Source organism: Condylura cristata, unplaced genomic scaffold (assembly GCF_000260355.1).
Source record: "Condylura cristata isolate star-nosed mole 26May11 unplaced genomic scaffold, ConCri1.0 scaffold00026, whole genome shotgun sequence".
NCBI lineage: Eukaryota > Metazoa > Chordata > Mammalia > Eulipotyphla > Talpidae > Condylura > Condylura cristata.
The window spans coordinates 19,057,754-19,077,229 of NW_004567127.1; the positions used below are offsets into that span (position 1 = coordinate 19,057,754).

At 43.1% G+C, this 19,476-nt stretch overlaps 1 protein-coding gene across 1 annotated transcript in view; it reads left to right on the plus strand.

The window, feature by feature from the left end:
- The window catches only part of BCAR3 (breast cancer anti-estrogen resistance 3), a 104,850-nt gene that overhangs the window by 18,668 nt on the left and 66,706 nt on the right, over nt 1-19,476 (plus strand). The gene's annotated exons all lie outside the window — the stretch shown is intronic.

The following is a 19,476-nucleotide window of genomic DNA, read 5'->3' on the forward strand; positions in this document are numbered from 1 at the left end:
TCTGTTTGGCTGGATGAAATCTTTTCCTTTTAGCGGCCTTGAGGATGTTATCGCAAATCTGTTTAACTTTTATTCTGTATATGAATTAGGTGGGAAGAGACCTTTCCTAACACACTCCTTTATTGGGGGTAGAAAATGTTGGGGGTTGGGTGGGATGAGAACAGTGGGAGCGAAGGGAGGCAGATAGATCCCAGCTAAACAAAGCATCTGCTTTTATCACAAGAGCTGTGTTGGGGCTTCGTCTGCAGCCAAAGCCTCAGAGCCTGCCAAGAGGCGGACCGGCCTTGAGACAGTTTTTCTTGTTCTTCTCTGTGCAGTTTGACCGACTGCTGCCAAGTTGAATTTCAACAGTGGTTTTAGCTTAATGCCTGTCCCTGGGATTCTGCTGAGCACGGGTTAACCCATGGCCGTGGCAGGTTTTATCAACCAGCACTACTTTGGGTTCGTCTCTGATTGCTAGCTAGACTCACCACTGTGTAATACAGAGGATATTTAAACAGGGCTGTTTTGACAGGATTAGGGAATCCGCCCGAGGAGGAGCTTTAATTGCCATTCTTTTTAGTATGTCATGAACACATTCATCAGGTATTGCTGTATTTTCAGATGAGATAGAAACTGACTCAGAGCAGCGGGAACTGACTCTTAAAATGAACAAAGCCAAAGTTTTAAAAGCAACCAGGCCTTGAGGTCTCAGTTACCAGGAAGGGAAAAGTGGCCTCCTCTGCTCGGTCCTCGGGGCGGTATAAAGAAAGACCCCCAAGATTGAGGGGGGTTGATAAAGATGATTCCCAGGCCTGAGGCAGTTCAGGAAACTCAAACCACAGTGGGGGTAGGAAAAGCTGGAGCTGCCAATCATCCAGCTCGCCTGTGCATGGGCCCTGGCGAAGCAGTGACAGCCTGACTTGTCCCCGGCTCCTCTGATGCCGTGTGACAAGCCAGGGCCCTTGGATGTCTGTGTCCGCAGTTATGTTGGACACCTGCTGTGTGCCAGGGGTCACGGTAGGTGTGAGAGAGTCCAGGACAGCTGGGCTCTTATTTGAGGAGCCCTAGGGGAAGGGATGCCCATTGGGAACCACCTGATCTCACCTGTTCAGCTCCTGGCTGCTGACCTAACTTCCATCCAAATTGTAGCCCTTGTATTGTCCTAGAGTTACAGGGCAGGGAGAGGGGCACCCCAGACCCCCAGCCTGCCTGCTCAAAATAGGTTCTGGCATCTGTCGCATCAATACAAGACATAAGAGTTTTAATGGAAAATACTTTAATACAACAAGTGTACAACACGGAAGACAAAGAATAGAATTTCTAAATCAAGCACCTGAAGTGACCCATCCCCTTGTGGGCAAAAGTCCACTCAAAAGGGGTTGGTCCAAAGCAAGGCCTGAATGAAAGCTGCCACAAGACTAAAGCACCTTCTGGCCGGGACCCATGGAAAAGTGTTAGAAATGGCCAGACAAGTCTGGGAGGAAAAGAGCAAAATCAAAATAAATATAAATGTTGCCATAGTCATCTCCCCAGGGTCTCTCACCCACATCTGTTTCAACCTGCACAGGACCAAGAAACAAGCACGATTTCTTCACATGTCTCTCTGCTCCATGGGGCTCCCTCAGGTCTCCTGGCTCTCCATCCTGCTTCCTTCTTGCTGCAGATCCTTCTCTTCTGTGCTCAGCTCCACCCTCCTGGGTGGGACAGGGAACCTGAAACTTCCCCTTTTCCTGGGGACCACGCTGCTACACTACTTTTCTAATGCTGCTTTTCTTACATCCCATTGCATTTGCTCCTTGCCTGGTGACTACAGGTCCTTCAGAGCTGACCCTTCCTCCTGTGCCCACTACTTTCTCTGCTGTCATGGTCCTGGACTCAGACCCAGGAAAGCTCAAACCTTACAGGCAAGGGCCACATAAAAGCATGGCTCTCTGGGCTGTAAAAGAAGCTGTGCAGAATGAGCAGAGGATCAGGAGACATGCTAAGCATAACAAAAAGAACTTTCAGCAGCTATATTTGGAACAAGAAGACTAGATAGCACAGGGGCAGTGGGAGTGAGGGTGACCATATCACTTAGCTTTTGTTCTCTGCTGTTTCTTTTCTATCAAGGAAATGAGTTCTCTGATTGCAAAGGGTGGGATAAAGGTGAAGGAAGTAAATTACCGGTGTGTGGGTTAGATAAGATCGTGACAACAGGCTCTAATGGCATCAATGAGGTGAAGCCCCCAACCCTACAAAGAGGGAGATTGAGCCTAAACTCATGAGCCTGCAACTGAGAATGTTGGCTTAACTAAGAGCTCCAGGAGAGATGCAGATAGATGTGTATCTCGATTTTCAAAAAAAAACCCAAAAAATTAAAAAGTGCCTGGGGAGATTTAATTACGAGGCTGATCTCCATCTTGAGGAGTATTATGAAGAAGGTAAGGATTATGACTTTTAGATACTTGAAGGAAGCAGCAACCATTAGTAACAAGCAGGGCTTCACCAAAAACAAGACTCATCAGATTAACTTCCCTTCCCTGGGGTTACTTCACTGGTAGATTAGAGGGGTGTTGAGAAGGCTTGCACGCAAATGTCAGTCTTTGGTGGCTGCAGTGGGGCAAGTGGTTAAGGCCAGATGATAGTACATGAAGCAAGCCGCAGGCTTGCTGATCCTCATCTGGCCAGCTGATGAAAACCAGTTAGATATTAGTACTGGCATACAGAGCACATTGGTGGGTGATACGAATCTTGGAGGAATAATGAATTGGCCCACATGATAGAAATGAAATCCCCCAAAGATCTTGGCATTTTAAAACGATAGAACAAATGTAACTGGACAAAACTGTAGTGAGAGACAGATTTGGACTTGAGTAGAAAAAAACAACGTATTTGGCTTACTAGACACGTGTGAAAAAAAAGATTCTAGAATTGGAATAACTCAGCCTGAGAATGAGTCAGTGGTGTGCTATGGCTATCAAAAAAAGTTTTTAGGAGTATTAATTGGAGTTTAATATTCAGGCCAAGGGAAGTGGTCACTCTTGGCTGCTTGAATCATACGTGGTGAGTTGTTTTTAACTCTAGAAACCTGAAATAGAAGATGAATTCCCCCACGACAGAGCTTCTGTCAGACCACTCTTCTGCTCTCAAGCAGATATGTGGGTTTAATCATTAAAGACATTCCCTAAGGTTTTTGGTATTAGTGAAAAGGAACTTCTCATGCCATATATTAACTGTGGGAGGAAAATATGAAAACCTACTAGTGAAACCTACTTCATTAACAAGTAAAGTCAATACATATCTTTTGAGATGTGGAAAAGCAAATCTCATATTTTGCAAGGGGAGAAGGTGAAATTTATTTTGAGCGTACACCTAGAAGTGTGTTATAGTTCTTGGTTGGGGGGGGTGTGTGGTTATTGAAGTTAGTTGATATGCTACATTATTTTAATTTCAGGTATATATATTAGGCACTTGTATACATTGCACAGTGATCTTCACAATAACTATCTACCATCTTTTGTTAGGAACTTTCAATTTAGCAAAACCATTGTATTGGTTATATTCCCCATTATGTATATTACATGCCCTTGACTTATTTATAACTGGAATTTTATACCTCTTGATACCCTTCACCCATTCCTCCTCCATTTCCTTTCAGGATACCACCAATATATTTTCTGTGTCTAAGATTTTAGTTTAGTTTTGTTGTGTATACTTTTGTTGCTGCTGTCAATTTTTAGATTCCATATATCAGTGAAATAATACAGAGTTTATCACTCAATCTCACTTCATGCTTACAAGGTTCATGTTGTCACAAATGGCAGGATTTAATTCTTTTTCATGGATGAGTAATATTCCATTGTATATACATTCATGTGTTGCCTAATGATGGGTGCACGTTCTGAGAAATAGATCACAAGGAGAAATTCATCTTTGTGCAAATGTCAGGGTATAATTACACAAACCTAATAATATATCCTTTTGCATGTATGTTCTACCTTATTGGGGCCACCACAAGTATATGTGGTTCATTATTAATGGGAATATTAAGTGGCATACTACTCTGTAAATGTGTGTGTGCATGATTTTTACTATATCACTTTTATCCATTGATGACCACCTAGGTTGTTTCCATATCTTGACTGTTGTAAATAATGCTGTATGAACATTGTCCTGTGTATGCATTTTTAATTTACAGCCACTGAATTTGAACACTCAGTATAAAACTAAATTTTTTCTCTGCTTCCCATATTTTGTTTTTTGATGTAACATTTTACATCCTTTTGTATGGGTATATCCCTTAACTAATTACTTTTTTTGGTCTTAATTTTCAAACTAGCTTTTAAGTGGTTAATACTGTTTACTATAGATTTATCTTACTAAAGAGGTCTTCCTTTCATATGGTATTTCACCTTATTGCCAGTCATTTTCAGCTGCAAGATCCTTTAATATTTGTAAAGCTGGTGTAGTGATGAGCTCCTTTTGTTTTTGCTTGTCTGTAAAACACTGTTGCCTTTAACTATGTGATAACTTTGTTGGGTCAAGTATTTTTGGTTGGAAGTTTTTTCCCCCCTTGGCAGTTTGAATAGATCATGTCACTCCTTTCTGCTACTGGAATTAAAAAAAAAAAAATGTTTACTTATGTATACAGAATGGGGTACAGACCAGAGGTGTGGGGCATTCACCAGAGACAGAGTAGGGAGCAGAAAAGGCAGATTGACAAAGTACATTGCTCAAGGGAGCAGCGGATGAGATAGGAGAGGTCTGCCACGCCATATAGGTTGCGTCCCTGGCCGGAAATCAAGCTCCTACTGAAGTGACTGCAGCTGGCTTGGTAATTGTGCCACCAGGGAGGGCCCTGCTATTGAAATTTCTAATGAAGTCTGCTGCTAGTCTTTTGGGGCTCCCTTGTAGATAACATGTCTCTTTTATTCTTGCTGCTTTTACAATTCTGTACCTCTTTTGATATTTTGATTTTGATGTATCTTGGTTTGAATCGCTCTGAGTCCATGCTATTTGAAACTGTTTCCTTTCCTTAGGTATCTGTTTCCTTCCCCACATTGGGGAAATTTTCAGCCATATTTTCTTCCTATTAATTTTCAATCCCTTTCTCTAGTCTCCTCTTGGGACCCCTTTAATACAAATGTTACTCTGCTTGATGTCCCATAATCTAAATTTTTTTTCAATTCTTAATGTTGTTGTTCCCTGTTTAGAAGAGTGGTCTTAGGGCTTGCAAATTCATTCTCTCTCCATGAATTTTGCTACTGAACTCCTCTACTGTACTTTTCCAGTTCAATTATCACATTCATCAACTCTGACTTGTGTTTTATACTTGCTTTTATTGTCTATTTCTTTGTTGTAGTTTTCACTCTGTTTATCTGTTGTTTCAAGTTTGGTGAACATCTTTATAACCACTGCTTTGAATTCTTTGTTATAGATAGTTGCCCTCCATTTGATTTGTGCTTTTTTCTCACCCTTCCATTTTGAGTATTTCTGTTCTATCATTTTGCTGGAGACTCTGTTTCTATGTATCAAGTGAAACACTTGCCTCTCCTAGTCTTAAAGGAATGACTCAATGTAGGTCTTAAATCTTATCTTTCATCTTTGTTCTATTTTTTGGATGTCAAACTTCAGTGGTTCTTAATATGTCCCAGTTGTGAAGGTGTTCAGTGCTCAAATGAGGAAGGGACCTCAGCCTGCACTTAATTTAGGCTGACTGGAAGTGAGACTGTCAGGAGCAACTTCTGAAGTTTCTGTATATATGTACAGTCCTATTGAAATGCAGCCATTAACTCTGCTGGCCTCCAGATCTAGTGATTTGGAGATGTTTTGCTGGGGATGTGGTTCTAGAAAAGTATTTAAATGTCCTTGTATCAGGGAGCTGTAGCAAGGCCAAAGGTGAGAAGCTCTACATTCCCCAGGAGCTCTGCCAGCCTTGGTGGTGCTGAGGCAGGCCAGCATGGGGGTGTTGGGGTGATTATGGTAAGTCTGCCAGCTTTAGCAGCATAGGGAGAATGCCACAATGGAGCCTTCCAACTCTGGCTTATGGTAGAGTTTAAGAATGAAAATAGCACCTGCCTGGGCCTTTGCCCCAGTAAGAGTTCCAAAAGACCCTTGCCCCTAGCAGACACTTGCCAATTTGCTGGTGAGTCTCTTTTATGTATGACTTAGGAGATTTCCAAACTACCATTTCAATCCACGTTCAAGGGTAGTAAGTTTGCCAGTTTGCCCTTCAGAAGCAGACTCCATTCCCCACCCCTCTTGGGTGCCCCGGTTACAAGCCGAATTTATTTTCTGAACGAGGTGGGGTACCTATCTCTCTGGTCCAGGTCCCAAGTACTGGGTCCTTGGTGGGGTGGGGGCTGAATCCCTTATTTCTCAGGGAGAAATGCTGTATTTGTGACATTTCTCCTGGTTATGAGGTGCCACGCAAGGGTGGAGTTTCTTGGTGAGACCACACTTCTGCCTCTCTTGCCCACTTTGATGTCATTTTTGGCTCTCATTGTGGAGGAACCCCCTCACCTCATTGTTTTCCATAGAGAATTGCCTTACATAAAGTTGTATGTTTGGTTTGTTTGTACATTTGGGAGGAGATGAACCAGGGATCTTCTGTGACACCATCTTGACCCAATTCTCTGTAGCTTTAAAGGGCTACTTCTGTATTTAAGTTAGCAAAGGCTATTCACATAGTATGTCCCACTAGAATGAGAGAATAACACTATATTGGGACTTGAATGTGATTCCCAATATCAATAAAACTAATGGGCCCTTCCTGGTAGCGCAACTGGTTAAAGCACAATGCAGCCAACAAGCTGCAGTCGCTTCAGTGCGCATTTGATCCCCGCCCCGGAGGTGACCCACATGGCACGGCAGACCTCTGTTGTCCCGCCCGCTGCTCCCCTCAGCAGTGTACTTTGACCATCTGCCTGTTCTGCTCCCCACTCTGTTTCTGGTGAATCCACTCATCGCCCCTCCACCTCTAGCCTATTTCCCAGTTCTATATACATAAATAAATAAATCTTAAAAAAAAAAAAACCCAAAGCTAACACAACAAAAAACCTGTGCATCTGATCACACACAGATATTTATTTCAGAGATGTCATTTCCTGCACTTACAGACCAGCTCTGTTTCAACCATCCATTTCTTTTCATTTTCCCATGAACAGATTGAAAGGCCCTCTGGTAAACTCTTCCCTCTCTCCCTGATTAGCTTCCTCCCTGCCATTTCAGACGTGTCCAGAGCGCTGCTTCCCTCAGCAGTGTACTTCATCACTCTGCCTGTTCTGCTCCCCACTGTGTCTCTGGTGAATCCTCTCACCACCGCAGCAGAAACAGCCAGCACCTCAGTGTCACTGTGAACACGTCTGGCTCTGTGGCACTGGGCAGTGATGGAGGTGACATTCCACTGCTGCAGAAGCTCTGTCGGAGATATCACACAGGCACAGCCTGTGGCCACATTTTCTCCTTAATAGAGAGGCCGATTGGTCCAAAAGCAGCATTTCTCTCCCGTTCCTGCTGTCCCTCCAGTGTTGTTATTCTCTTGTTGAACTCAGAGTGTGGTCGGAGGGGCCGGGAGTGTCTAGGTCTTCTGCACAGTGAAGAGGGTGTGTGCACACACACAGTATTGTGCCTTTATCTTTAAGAACTATATTGAACTATAATTATTATATTTTTATACTGCATGAAAGCAAGTTGAGGAGATAGGCAAGTTTTTTTTTTCCACATTACTTTATGCCTTTTTCCGTCTCAGTTGTAATCCCCGTGGGCTTCCCATCATCCAGTCACCGTGTACCATCACCATAGTCCAGTGCATTTCCCTTCCCCCACTGTCCTTGATCCCATTCCCCACTCCACCCCCATAAAATGTCTCTGTTCATTATTACTTTTATATTCTTGGATAGGCAAGATTTTAAGCCTCGGTATCATCTAATAAAATAGAAAGTGAGAATGCTAGACTGTCCCACACGGTAATCTTTCTTAAAAGAAGAAATAATTGCCTCGTGTATGCAAAATTTTAGTAGATTCAAGCCAGATGCTATCTAATCTTTTCCACATACCTCCATCCCCAATTTTCTCAAGATTGAGAGATTTGATGGACCTTCATGCTGGAGAATTAAGCGTAAAGGTGTTCTGAGTCAAGGCCATATCTGTATGCAAATGAGCTGAAGCCAGTGCAGGGCAAGCTTGCTTTTTGGTCCTTGGGTGTGCATGGTGGCGGTAAGTGGGGTAACCAGCAGTGCATGCCCCCCTTTGACCTTGCTACTTTAGGTAAACAGACTCAGCCTACTATTCACCCTTATCATAAGTCTCTTTGTATTGCATATCAGGTAAGTGTTCTAAGAATGAGATCCTAGAACTCATTGTGATGAACACCCACAAGTAAACACTCCATCCATTTTATTTACACACACACACACACACAAACACACACACACACACACACACACACACGCGCGCGCGCGTGCGTGCTTTCTGGACCCTGATACCAGTAAGTTTTTTCATATAAGATTTTCACCAGTGCTGTCATAGCCAGGAATCTTACTCTACTTCCTTATAAGCTCTAGGTTCCTAGGTAATTTCTTCATGTGGTCTGCGTAGACAGTCATCATTTGCAAATTGTGATGGTTTTGTTTTCCCTTTTCCATTTCTTATTCCTTCTACATATTTTGCTTATTTAACTAAACTGACTTAGGACCTCCCTGGTAGTTCAAAGGGTTAAGTTTCAGTACTGTGAAGCTCTTACCAGCCACTGCAGCCTCACCAGCCAGGGAGGTGACCCATAGGGTGCAACAGACCTCTCCTATCTCCCCGCTGTTCCCCTCAGTAGTTTATTTTAGTGTTTGTCTGTTCTGCTCCTCACTCTGTCTCTGGTGAATCCTCTCTGCCCCCCACCTCTGGCCTGCACCCCAGCTTTTGTATGCATAAATAAATTTAAAATGAAAAAACTATGCAGACTTGGACCTCCAGTTCAGTGGTCCCTAGAAAAGCATAGTGAAACATCTTCATGTTGTTGCTGGTTGATCTCAACTTTAATAATTATCTTGATACTTTTTATCATCAGGGATCATGCTTGCTGAGTTTTTTGGTACCTACCCTTTGTCAGATTAAGAAGTTCTAGTTCCAGTTTGTGAAATTAGCTTTTAGTCGGCCTCAATCATGAAAAGATAATGATTTTTTTTTCCAAATGCCCCCAACACATAGATTCCCAAACTAATTTTTCTGCTTTAATATACTAATAATGGTAATTTTATTAGTTGATTTCTTCTACTTAAACTGACTATTCCTGGAGTCAACTCAGTTTGCTTTATGATACATTTTTATACATTCTTGAGTCTGGTTTGTCAATATTTTGTTGGGATCTTCTAATATGAATAGTCCTATGTAAGGATAGGTTGTACTTTTTTTTTTTTTTAAAGATTTAAGATTTACTTATTTGTTCATACAGATCTGGGGTACAGTCCAGAGGCTTGGGGGCAGCTAAAGGCTTCACCAGAGACAGAACAGGGAGCAGAATAGGCAGATCGACGAAGTACACTGCTGAGGGGAGCAGCGGGCAGGTCAGGAGAGGTCTGCCACGCCATGTGGTCACCTCTGGGGCAGGCGGGAATCGAATACATGTGCAAGTGGCTTTAGCTTCTTAGTGCTGTGCTTTAACCCGCTGCGCCACCAGGGAGGGCCAGGTTGTACTTTTATCTACTATCATCTGTTGGTATCAAAAGTTTTCCTCTTTTTCAAGTTTCTTAAAGAACTTATGTAATTTTCAAGTAATAATTTTACCACGCTTGTGAGGCCTCTGCAGAGACATGGAGCTGCTGGCTCCATTTTAATGTTACAGAACCGGCCCTCCCTGGTGGCACAGCGGGTTGAAGCACTGCACTGAGAAGCTACAGCCACTTCAGCATGAGTTCAATCCCCATCTGGCCGGAAGGTGACCACATGGCGTGGCAGACCTCTCCTGACCGCCCGCTGCTCCCTTCAGCAGTGTACTTTGTCCATCTGCCTGTTCTGCACCCCACTGTCTCTGGTGAATCCTCTCACCGCCCCTGTACCTCTGGCCTGTACCCCAGCTCTATATGCAAATAAATCTTAAAAAAAAAATTATGGACCATTGAGATTTTCTGTTTCATTTTTAGTCTATTTTAGTGTTACTTTTCTAGAAGTTTGTGTACTTCCCCTGTGTTTTAAATCTTACTGGCACAGAGATTCACAGGACTCTGTTAGTAATGCCCTCTTCTGCTTAGGATTGTGTTCCCCTCTCTCTGTTTTGTCTTGTGCCTTCTCTCTAAATTTTCTCTCTCTGGCTTATATTTGGCAGAGGTCTGTTTTATTGGACTTTCCAAAGAACCAGGTTTTATTTTTGCTTTCCTAGTATGTCATTCTTTTTTAATATGTTCCTTTTATCTCTGTTGTTCTGTTTTCCTTATGCTTGTTCTGTGCTCTTAAATGGCACACCTAATTAGGTTCAGTCTTCTTTTATAGGAATAAGCATTTTAGGCTGTGCATTTCCTCAGAACACCGCTTTAACTCACCCACATGTGGACTATATCCTGCATTCCAAATTCCTGGCTTGTGAAGTTAGTCTTGTCACACTGACATTGTTTAGCGATACATTTTGGTTTGTAGTAACTTCTTCTGTTCATCTGTGCTCTTCATACTTTTTAAAAACCTGTGGTTTTTTAAATTGTTTATTTTGAATTGTCTTTTCAAAAATAGTTACTTAATGTTTCGGTTAAAAAATACTTTTGTATTACTTTACAAAACACAAAGTAGATAATACCTTACTAAACCTAAACAATACAGGGTCTTAGAACCTTAGGAGACTCTGGTCTTCTGCCTGACTTCCTTGCCATTTTTGTACTACATATATATATATATATTTTTTTTAAGATTTATTTATTTATGCATACAAAACTGGTGAACAGGCCACCAGAGGTTCAGGGGCGGTGAGAGGAATCACCAGAGACATTGTGGGGAGCAGAACAGGCAAATTGATGAAGTACACTGCTGAGGGGAGCAGCAGGCAGGTCAGGAGAGGTCTGCCACGCCATGTGGGTCACCTCAGGGGTGGGGACCGAACTCATGCTGAAGTGGATTTAGCTTCTTAGCACTGTGCTTTAACCCAGTGCACCACCAGGAGGGGCCCTTTGTCCTATATTTTAATATGGAAAAATATCTGTAACCTAAAATTTGCCATCTTAACTATCTTTAGGCATACAATTCAATAATATTAAATATATTCCCATCATTATGCAACCAATCTCCAGAATTCTCTTCACCTTGCAAAAATCAAACTCTAACAGTGTCCTCTCCTGTCTTCCCCCAGCTCCCGGAAACCACCATTCTACTTCCTGCCTCAGTGACTCTGTCCTTTCGGGACTGGCTGTTTCACCTAGTGTAGAGCCCTGAAGGGTCAGTGCTACCTATTGTCAGCATTTCCTTCCTTTTGAAGACCACATCATGTTCCACTGTACGAAAGTGAACCCAGGGGTTCCAATTTCTGCACGTCCTCTCCTACACTGCTTTTAAACATCCCCTCCCCCCCAAGTAGGGGTTTACCTTGTTTAATATGACCAGTGCTGGTTTGCAGTTACCTGTGTGTTGAGTTGCCTTGCACATCATTCAGTCTGAGGCTTGAGTTCTGATATTTGCTTCCTTCAACCTGAGGGGTAGTCTCTGGGTTGTTTTGCTTGGTCCGCAAATGTCTTTATCATTCTCATTTTTGGTAGTTTTCCTGGGCAAAAAACTTTGAGCTCTGCTTTCCCTTTTGATAGATGAAACCTGTAGGTCCTGCTCTGACTGCCCCAATGTTCTTGGACTGCTTTCAAGACCGACCCTCTGTTTGGCCTGCACTTTGGCTCCACGGTGTTGAGGTTAGGGTGTTTTTGTTTATACTGCTTAACAGGCAGCATTCTGTATGGGATGCCTGAACCCTGAGTGTTGCTGCTATCTTTCATCAGTTTTGAAGATTTTCCAACATTATTTCTTTGACTGTTGCTTCTTCTTCTCTCCATTCTGTCCTTCTAGCATTCTGGTTAAATTTAATTAGTCCTTTTCATTATATCTTTCATGTCTTTTCTATATTTTCTGTGACTTTTCTTTCTGTGTTAAATTTTATATAATTTCTCTGTTATATTTTTACCGTAAATATTTTCTTTGGTCATGTTTGTTATTTAACAGGTATTTTTCTTTAATATATATTTTTACTTGTATCTTTATAATTGCTATTTCTTGAAATTATGGTAGGTTATTTTTATATCTGTCCACTTATTTTCCATCTTCAGGGTTTTCATTAAATTTATTATTTATCATCATTATTTATATCATTTACTAATTGTCCATTTATTAACTTACTTTTCATGATTTGTTGAATAATTTAAAATTTTAAATAACACTTTATTGTGTATCTGATACTACAATATCTGATGTGTTGGGGATCTCAATGTACTATATCTATTGACTTTCCATCGCTGGGATTTATTTCCTATGTATGGTTATTGCTAAAAAAAAAAATTAACCAAATTGTGGATATCCCGAGTAGTAGCCTACTGGGAAAGTTTTCCCAACAGAAGAAATTTACTCTGTTCCCTCTGTTCCCTTAAAGCACCGGCTTTAATTTCTTAGTTTTGAATTTCTTTGTTGAAGTGGCAGGCTGTATAAACTCGTCCCTGGCCAACCCGAGAGCTGACCTGTGGTCACAAATTCTTAGGGGAGACTGTTACCTCTATCATTATTTTTCAGCAGAATCTGTCACGCAGACAAGTAGGTTTCCTTTGCTAGAGTGTACAACTTGGTTTTTGGTACATTCATTCTCTAGGGACCTGGTCTAACTCAGCTTGTGTAGGGCTCCAGGGCTCCGTGCTCACTTTTTATCACCCAGGGCTTACACCCCCTGCTTACCTTTGTTTGTCTACTGTGTGTGTGTGTTAGGTTCTTTATTTGCTGTTTCTGCCTCTGTCTTGTGTGTATGTGTGTGTGTGTGTGTGTGTGTTCTTTGAGATTCCTTGTCTTGTGATTGTGACAATGCCTTTGAAATTGAATTTTCATTTAGTTTTTAGACTGTCTGAACCTACATAGGAAGCAATGAAGTGCAAGAAGGTAATGTCCCATTTTCTGAAGCCTTCTTTGGCTTATATACATAGGATACAAAGGTAGTTATTTGTGGTTTGTGTTTTCACTCCTCTGTTCTTGGCCTTATTTATTAACTGGCTATTATGTGATAAGCATTGTTCAGAAAACTTACATAGATGAACAAGACAGAAGTGACCCCTGCCCTAAGGGAACTACCAGCCCACTGGAAAAGACAGACAAACAGGAGGGGGCCGCTCTCTGGGGTAAGTGATGGAGAAGGGCAAAGGGGGATATAAAATCCAGCAGGCCTGGGCCTCCTTAGTGCTTGGGGCAGGCTGTTCTTCATCTCCATGCGCCCCAGGCAGGCTTCTTCATCTCCATGTGTTCACCAACCCAGAAGCTCTCTCAGCAAATATTTAGAAAATGATTTCTACATGTTAGGATTTTACGGTCTTTTAAAAAATGCTATAATCACATTCCCTTCTGTTTTGTTCTGTATTATTTGGTACTGTTTTATTTGGTTGTTTATAATGAATTTGTACCATTTTCACGACGATAACAATGCTCTTTAACTTTAGTAAAGAAATCAAAATAGAAGCAGAAGTGAATATTGACCAGAATGTGTTTGTAGGTTTCACAATAAAACAGCGCCCACACCAGCCCCCTTAAAGTGCTGTCCTGTGCATTTCCTCAATTGGCTGTTCTTGCTGGTGTGAAGGGAATTCCATAATACTATGTTTTATCAAGTTGATGGGAAGAGTTACGTGTCATAATTTGAGGAATGTGAAGGATCTTCCTAAAAGTAACTTATTTACCAATTGAGACGGAAGGGCGTGAGATTATTGAGATTGCAGGTGGCTGAATGTCTACAACCCCGTGCACTGCTAACCCTGGGAGATGGTGACAAGGTGACGTCATTAATTCAGAGTCCCGCGGTCTTAGAAGTGAGTGTGGCACAGCACTTGTGGCAGAGGATTTGTTAGCTTATTCCTAGCGAATATGTTGAGTCCCAGCCATGTGCCGGGCACCACTGAACTTAGTTCCCCTACAAAGAATTTGGTGACTGCCTTTACCCCTTCCCCTTCACCCACCGAATCCAGTTATTTAGCAAGCTCTACTTAAACCACTTCTAAAAGTCTCCTAAATGGACTCTGTCCACCGTTGCTTCTGCCTCATTCTAGTCTGGTCATCACTCAACCCACTTGAGCACCCTCTTCTGTGGTCTTACTCATTCCATGGTTTCACCCCACTGCCCTTCCACTGTCCGCTTTCCACACGGTTGCAGGGTGGGGTCTCTAAAATGTATATTTCAGATTATGCACCAGCTTAAAATCCTTGAACAAGGCCCTCCCTGGTGGCGCAGCGGGTTAAAGCACTGCACTGAGAAGCTAAAAAGCCACTTCCGCATGAGTTCAATTCCCGCCTCCCCGGGAGGAGACCACATGGCGCGGCAGACCTCTCCTGACCCGCCCGCTGCTCCCCTCAGCAGTGTACTTCGTTGATCTGCCTGTTCTGCTCCCCACTCTGTCTCTGGTGAAGCCTCTCACCGCCCCTGAGCCTCTGGCCTGTACCCCAGTTCTGTATGCACAAATAAATAAATCTTTTAAAAAAAAATCCTTGAACAAACCCCATTAGATTTGATGATAAAGTCGAAATATGTTTGCATGGTATCCAAGCATCCTAGGAACTGGCCCTGCCTCTTCTGCATTCTGGTCTCCCAGCCTCCCGCCCTTCCTGCTCCTGGGAAGGGGACCTTGGGGGGGGGGCATCTTAAGAATTCTCCCTACCACAGTTGCAGCAGTGGCTGGGGTTCCGTCAGTCAGGCCACAGTGAGGACTTCAGGATTTCATCCTGATGAGATGACGCTGTTAGCAGATTCTGAGCAGTGGGGCCACCAGATTAAGGGTCTCTCTTACTGTTGTATGGAGACTGAAGCTGGAGCAGAACTTGGGGGTCTTGCAGGGGTCCAGGCTAGAGGCAGAGGTAGTCTAGATTAGAATGAACTCCTGAATACTGTTTTCTCAGGGCCCCATGTATTTGCCTGTGTTTCTCACCACCCACCCCACCGTTCCTTCAGCAGCCAGCTCCCATTCAGCCCTAAGCGCATATTAAGAAATAACACGTATGACTTTTGTCTTCTCCAAAACTTAGTGTTTAGTAGTCTGCTCTACTTGTCAATAAACAACTGATTAACGCATACTTTGTTCATGTACCACGTGCTGTATTCTAATAATCAGGTAAACTAGAGAAGAGAAAGTGTTCCTAAGAAAAGCGTGAGTTAACGGGGCGGGGGGGGAGGGAAATGCACGGGACTATGGTGGTGGCACAGGGGTGATTTGGTGATGGGAAACCCGCGGGGATTACAATCGAGATGGAAAAAAAAATGTGCAAAATGATGTAAAAATAAACTTTGTAATAAAAAAAAAAGAAAAGCGTGAGTGGGTTATCATAAAGGTCTTCATCCTCATAGTCTTGCACTGAACAGGCAGGGGGCAAGGAAGAAGGAGGGTGGAAAAATCTGTGTGGGAGTGGACCCCACTGTTGAAACCACGCCCCTAAGGGGTCTGCTTGACACAGCATGGGGAGCCAGGCGGCAGCCACCGTGGGGGTGAGCACAGGTGTACAGCTGTGCAGGTGACTTGGGTGCTTGGAATGGGGGGGAGGAGGCATTCTCCTCCGTCTGGGGTAACTGGATCTAGTGTTTCACACTCCTCCACTGAATGAAATAGTCATCTTATTAGAAATGATTTCTTTTTATGTTCTATCCAAAAGGGCATTCATTTGGCAACACTGTTAATTACTAATTTATTCTGTGATGCTTATGGTAAACACTCATTCATTTAAAATATCCATAATTTCAGGAAGACATGGGATTCTCCCTTGCCCATCTGTAGCCCAGTCAGCAGAAAAGGTCTTGTGTTAGTGAACTTTTTTGCTTGTGTATTGAAGATGGAGAGTCCCTTATCTCCAAAGAGCCAGCGTTTACAGGTCAAAGATCAAATATCCTTGTAAGGTGGAAGAAATATTTAATCTGGTTACTGATGAGAAACAAACTAAAATAGTAAATATATCCTTTCCATGACTCCCCGTTAGACATCCCTCAGTATGAACTTAAGAAAGCTGGACAGTGGAAAGAATGATATAACCAGAGTAAAATACAGTGCTGTTATTTAAAACTTAATAACTTAAGGACAAAATAACAGGAGAGTCTGATTTCAGCCTCCTGCTTTCTTGCTGTCTGTGGGCCATACACTGCGGCCAGCAGGCTGTGGGCGCCCGCCAGACTCCCTGTTGTAAAGAGAGACGGATGCAGCATCATGCGATCACATGGGTGGGGATTCATAATTAGCATAAGCAAAAAAAAAAAAAAGATTTTAAACTTTTCATTTATACTGCCAAGTCCCTCTGTTTGTTTTCTAGGGATCTCTGCTGGAGAATATAAATCTGTAGCTCAAGGAGTGTTTGCTGCACAGCTTTGTATGAATAATGAATATTCTATTTCAGATGAGAGGCTTGGGCTGCAGGGTACCTGCCCTGTTTCAGTTACGTAGTCTCTCTGGTTAGGTGGGATGGGGTGGCTGGCTGAGAAGAGAGGCAGGCCATCCCCACTTGAATATGATTTTAACTGGATCGTGATTTATTTTTTAAAGCTTTTTGGACTTGAAACTCCAGTCACTCCATTTTATTGTCGTCTGCCCTGTTCCCACCCTTGAGTCTCTGAAAAGGAGGCGCAGAAGGCCATGAGGATACCCTGGGGCACCCCTTGGAGCCTGAACTAGAATTTCACAGCACTTGGATTCCCCTTTGCTCTTGAAACAGGAAGAATGGGGCTCCCATAGCAGCACCGCAGAGTTCATTTGGGGATGAGGTCAAGAGGGGACTTCAGTTTTATCCCTAACTAGTGCTTCTCGGTTTTCTTCTCTTCTGCCAAAAGAAGTGTGTCTGCTGAAGGATTAAACAGGAACACGGGGTTCATCCAAGGGTGGGGAGCATCTCAGGAGGACACCCCAGACTTTTACGTACCCATCACTGAGCTGCCTCTGGAGCCACGCAGGCACCGGCCGGCTGTGTGGTTAGTTAGCCCTGCCCGGATGCAACTGACCCCCAGGGAATGCAGCACACAGCTCTCCACCTAGTGATTGGGGATACCTTGCAGAGTGTGAACGCTCTTGTTGACGGCCAGGCTTTGGTACTTAGGGCACAGTGACCAGTGCAGATGTGGCCATCCTTGGTGACCTGGCCACATAGTGGACTGTCCGATTTGGTGGAGTCCTCTGTTACAGAGGACTGTTTATCTGAAAGGACAGAGCAGTGTTTCAACTTTCAAAAGATGAAAGGATTTCATTGCTAAATACGGTGAGAAGGTCAGATCTTGCACAAAATTTCCTAAACAATGATAGATGGAGCTTGTTCTCTGCACCCCCCCCCCAACAAAAGGCTTAAAAATTGCAAATCGTGATTCTATGGTCTTGGTATTTAGTAGCTATTTCCCCCCAAATTAGTAAAATTAACGTCAAGGAAAACATTTGACAGTTGCCAGTGGGAAAAAAAAATCAAGCTTTCAAGTGAAAACCAGAATTTTAGAAAACTTGTATTTTCTACCATAAGCTGGACAATTCCCAAGACTTAATAACTTCTGATGAGGTCAGTAATATTAACAAATGTGATTTTTTTTCTATGTTATAGTAAAATGGGTCAAAATTTAGAAGACTTGTATAATTCAATGCACCATTGTTTTCCAGAATTCTGGTTACAAAATCACATATGAATAAAAGGTTCATTCAGTGAGCAGGAGAGATACAAAAGAGAAACAGATGTGCCGTGAGTCCCATTACAAGGCTAGTTATAACTACACTAGCCGAACAGAAACAACACCTCTAGAGGCGTTTTGGTGTAGTGTCAAAGAGAATACCATACTTACCGGAAGTCTATTTAACGCTCCCCCTTTTCCAATTAATACCTATGTGAGGATGGATTGTCTTCATTTACTTCAACCAAGACTCAGACCATTGAATTTAGATATGAGAATTCTGCTGTTTATTAAACCAAATGTAAAAAAGGTTTTTAGGCATATAGGACAGCTCCCCACTAAACTTTTGTCATGAAAAAAATTGCTACTAAATAAGAATGTTACCTCTTCAACATAGAATGGGTTTATTTTTTAATTAATAAATATTTTAAAAATTTCTGTTTTAATTTCTGTATCACTAGTCAGTAAGTAGAGCCCACATAAGGGAAAGCTCTTTGGGGTTCTTAATAATTTAACTTGTAAAGACATCATAAGACCAAAACATTTGAGAAGTGTTGATTTAAACAGGACATACCTGTGGTCTTTTATCTGTGCATCCAGCTATGTGTGTGAACGCAGATAATGTACACTTTAAAATTTACATAGAAATAGAAATTTGAGGAAGATGAGAAATAGCAGTTCAGTGGTTTTCAGACCTTTCTGCATTGTAGGGCTAGACCCCCTGGACCAGAGATTCAGCAGCAGACTGCATGTCCATGAGCTTATTAGAAAACCAGAGGTCTAGAACTTACAGGAGCATAGCCAAGGTGCCGCTGACCAAGTCTTTAGTCGCTAGCTGGTGGTCCCATGCGAAGCCTAATGATAGGGACATGGTGTCCAGAGTGTGCCGTGAGAGGCGAGCAGCTGTGACCAACCCTGCAGAGACCCTCAGAGGAGAGGGGACGTGGTAGGCTCGCCGGCTGTGGAACAAGGTGCTGGCTGACTTGAGCACAGCTTAGCACATACTCTGCCTGGTCTTCAGACCATGTGAAGACCGGTTTATACTCCTCTTTGCTGTGAAGCGCAAGCTTCAGCTCTGCTCAGATGCTGCGGTCCTACAGAGGGCTCATTTCAGAACCTATTCTGTGCAGGGAGGAGCGTCTCAGACAGGGCCTGCCTCTGAGCAGCCCTAGGTGGACAGTCAGACCCTGGCTTTCGGGTTGGAGTCATCTCACCTCCAGGTGAGCATGTCCCTGGACTGTGCGCTCAGGATCTTTGTGCCCTGCAATGGCCTTGCTGCTCCTGTGTGCAGAGAGCGGGACAGTGCCTCAGTTCTCTGGGATTCCCCTATGGCCAGGGCAACAGCCCACATCTGTCTCTGGGGCTCAGACACATCCTAGTTGCCTGTGAATGCAGGTGCCCTGTTCTTTTGGTAGATTTGCCAAGGCTCAGGAACCACTCTGTCTTCCAAACATCACTGTCAGGTCCCCCATCCTGTCCTTTGCCTTCATCAGACCTTCTTCCCCCGCCCTACAATAGGTCGGCCTCTTCGGTGCCACCCTCTGCTGTTGCCTTTTAATTGTCTGGTTAATCCTGTCGAGGTATCATGATGGGCGTGTGCAGACGTGAGAGAGACACCAAAGGAAATGAGGGTGAAATATTGTTGGCTTGACACCAGCTCTGGATGGGTGATAGAGCCACACACAGAACTGGAAAGT